This window comes from Melanerpes formicivorus, unplaced genomic scaffold (genome assembly GCF_026170545.1).
Source record: "Melanerpes formicivorus ecotype bairdi unplaced genomic scaffold, bMelFor1.0.p_v2 SCAF_448, whole genome shotgun sequence".
NCBI classification, from domain to species: Eukaryota; Metazoa; Chordata; class Aves; order Piciformes; family Picidae; genus Melanerpes; species Melanerpes formicivorus.
The window spans coordinates 25,345-29,417 of NW_027142800.1; positions in this window are offsets into that span (position 1 = coordinate 25,345).

The window sequence follows — 4,073 nt, forward strand, 5'->3', positions numbered from 1 at the left end:
CTTAGCTGTGAAATATGGATGTCACAGCTCTACCAGCAATACTTGTGTCTGCATCTATGTTGGAAGCAGCAGAAATTTGCTTGCTGCGCACAGAACAATGTTTCTATACTTGCATATAGCTTTTCATGGAATGTTCTGTGCTGGAGATCTCCACTGACACAACGCTACCAGACTGGCTATGGCAGTGGAAGTTTTGTTACATAAACAAGGTATTAGGAAGCTTAAATCCATCCTGATATTGTCATATATCCACATGGCCGTGTCCACATCAACATTTGGAAGTCAATGATTTTTTTAAAGAAAAAAAAAATTGGAATCCTGGAGGTGTTTCAAAGAGGCAGAGATGTGGTACTGAGTGACATGGTTTAGCATCAGGCTTGGTAAAGTTAGATAATACTAGGACTTGACAGTCTTAAAGGTCTTTTCCAACCAAAAGGATTCTATAATTCTGTGATTCCATAAAATCAGATGTCTCTTAATGCTGAAAGGTTTTTAAACTTGGTATGCTTTAATTGTAAACTGAACACCATATTTGGGACATCCACATTAAAGTGCAAAGTAATCTGACATTGGTATAATGAAGTTTCACTTTGCCTGCTTGCAGACACATGAGATGACAAAAAGCATTAGGAATTTGGCTGTACGTGGGAAGAGAGACACTATCTGTTTTTCCTAACATTATGATTTAAAGGGCTGGGGTTGGAGTGGCTGGAGAGCAGCCAGGCAGAAAGGGACCTAGGGGTACTGATTGACAGCTGGCTGTCATGACATGAGCCAGCAGTGTGTCCAGCTGGCCAAGAGGCCAATGGTGTTCTGGCCTGCATCAGAAATAATGTGGCCAGCAGGAGCAGGGAAGCCATTGTGCCTCTGTACTCAGCACTGCTTATGCCACAGCTTGAGTACTGTGTCCAGTTCTGGGCCCCGCAATTTAAGAAGACACTGAGACTCTTGAACATGTCCAGAGAAGGACAATGAGGCTGGGGAGAGGTCTCAACTCAGAGTTGAGATAAAGAGATAAGAGTTTAACATGACATATCATAACCACAATACATAATGACCTTAGCTAATAATCTAATGAATATAGAATATAGAATATAGAATATAGAATATAGAATATAGAATATAGAGTATAGAATAAACCAGGTTGGAAGAGACCTTCAAGATCATCACGTCCAACCTATCATCCAACACCACCTAATCAACTAACTCATGCAACCAAGCACCCTGTCAAGTCTCCTCCTGAACACCTCCAGTGATGGCGATTCCACCACCTTCCTGGGCAGCCCATTCCAATGGGCAATCACATTCTCTTTGTAAGACCTCCTCCTGACCTCCAGCCTGAACCTCCCCTGGCGCAGCCTGAGACTGTGTCCTCTTGTTCTGGTGCTGGCTGCCTGGGAGAAGAGACCAACTTCTAATGTAATTTAATCTAATAATCTAATAATACAATGCATGACTATTTTGGCTTAGCCTGTTTAATAGCAAGAGAAGTGTAGTGATATACAGGAAAATAAGTGTACTGTGCTGGGAAAATGGGAGAGAAGGATGGACATGTAGGGAGAGAAGGATGGATATGCAGAGAGGGAAAACCAGCAAGCATGGAAGGCAGATGACAAACTCCTGTGTAGGAACAAATGATGCCAGGCAGTGTGAGAGACTAAAAGCTGGCTCTCCTGGTGTGACTCAACAAAGATAAAATTACTTGCTGCTTGCCCAGACAATATGTGTTGGGCGGAGCCACTGGAAGAAAGGTGCAAAGATCATGTAGGAATCCTGTCTACCAATCCTGGATGCAAATCACCTTGTGATTGCATTGTGATAACACTGGACTGCAGCTGGCCTACAACAATTACCCAAGGACCCAGCCATCATGCCTTCAGGACAAGATAATCTCCGCCCATCAAGTACCCTGGAAAGGGTAGACAATGGATTCACCACCTGTTTCCTGATGTGTAATGAGTGTGGGGGCATGTCTGGATGGAGACAGAGGAGGCAAAGAGCCCCCCCTCCCATCCAGACCTCTGCCCAAACACACAGAAATACACAGAAAGATTTCCTGGGGAATGATACCTGGATATTTACCTAAGGATGATTTCCTGGCCCTGGAATTCCTGAGGGACAATACTTGGATACATACCTAAGGACTAAAAACTGTATAAAAGACTTGAGCGACTACTGGCTTGTGAGAAGAAAAGCGCAGGAGAAAAACGGAGATGAAGGAAAACACAGGAGACGGACCATGCCGCTGAGAAGGAAAAGCCCGGGACAATGCTGCTCCGGAGAAAAGGAGATGTGGAGCCTGGAAGAAGCTCTCCGTGTCCTAAGTTCCGCCTGCTGCAATTCATGGAGCTGAAGAGGCTGCCCAGAGGATCACATCTCTTCTCCAGCCAAAGCCTCAGTGCTGTTTGTCTACAAACCCAACATCTCCTGCAGCACCTTTCCTCCACAGACTCAAACTGTCTTGGGGACGTGAAGGGTGTGGCAATATAATTCCTTTTCTCTTCTCTCTCTCTTTTCTCTCTCCCTCTCTATTTTCTCCCTCGCCCCTTCTTATTTCCACTTAATTTATATAATAAATAGTCTAGCTGTTGATATTTTGGCCTCGTTTGTGCCTCTAATTTCACAACATGGGAATATTCAAAAGACCTTGTGTCTCTTTCCCTCTCTGGACCGAGACAGGCAGCAAGGCCTCAAATTAAACAGATCAGAGAAAGTTGCATGTTGCAGGGTACCTGTGTAGACACTGCTCAGTTTGAAAGGCAGTGACAGTTGTTGCACTTAATAACTGAGACTAGAATATCCCAGGGCACAATGGACTGGGAGATGATTGGAATCAAAACCAGCTGAAAAATGCATGTGAAGAGTTTAGAACATTTTTTATGAAAGGAATGTGTAGTTGAGGAAAGCCTGGCAGCACTGGTTCTTAAACTCAAAAGGCCCCAGCTCAGTTTACCCAACATGTAAGTCAGTTGTCAAGAAAATACTAAGTCATGACTGGCAGACAAGTTTCTGATGGAGCTCTGCCTCTGGGTTTACTGGGGGTTTTGTGGAAGTAGAGTGACTTCTAGGAATGGTTATGATGAATATGAAGCAAACTTCCTCCTAGTTCAAGAATTCCAGTGGACTATGGCAGTCAATTATATGCCAAGAAGGAAATAGCTGAAATTCTGGGCAATTGGCTGCTCATGGTTCTCTGAGTTTTTTTAAAGGATCATTTTTGAAATTTGAATTCAGTCTGAGAAAAAAATATCTAAATTATAGCACTTATTCCTCAAGAAATCAGCTCCATCTTTTTACAGATTTTGAGCTTACAAACATATTTGGGGTGGCTATATTTAACAGAGAAGGAGAAAAATATTTGCCTAAGATATCCTATAGATTTTGTGATATTATATGTTCATATCATAGAATCATAGAATGGCCCTGCTGTCAGGAACAATGTCTTATTCTGTGTGAAGTTCAGACTGGTGGCTGCATGCAGAGCTACAGGCTGGGGTCAGAGTGGCTGGAGACCTGCCAAACAGAAGGGGACCTGGGGGTGCTGATTGACAGCTGGCTGAACATTAGCCAGCAGTGTGCCCAGGTGGCCAAGAAGGCCAATGGCATCCTGGCATGCACCAAGAATAGTGTGGCCAGCAGGAGCAGGGAAGTCATTCTGCCCCTGTACTCTGCATTGGTTAGACTGCACCTTGAGTCCTGTGTCCAGTTCTGGGCCCCTCAGTTTAAGAAGAATATTGAGATACTTGAAGGTGTCCAGAGAAGGGCAACAAGGCTGGGGAGAGGCCTTGAGCACAAGCCCTATGAGGAGAGGCTGAGAAAGCTGAGGTTGTTTAGCCTGGAGAATAGGAGGCTCAGGGGAGCCCTCGTTGCTCTCTGCAACTACCTGAAAGGTGGCTGTAGCCAGGAAGGGGTTGGTCTCTTCTCCCAGGCAACCAGCACCAGAACAAGGGGACACAGTCTCAAGCTGCGCCAGGGGAAGTTTAGGCTTGCGGTGAGGAGAAAGCTCTTTACAGAGAGAGTTGTTAGCCATTGGAATGGGCTGCCCAGGGAGGTGGTGGAGTCACCATCCCTGG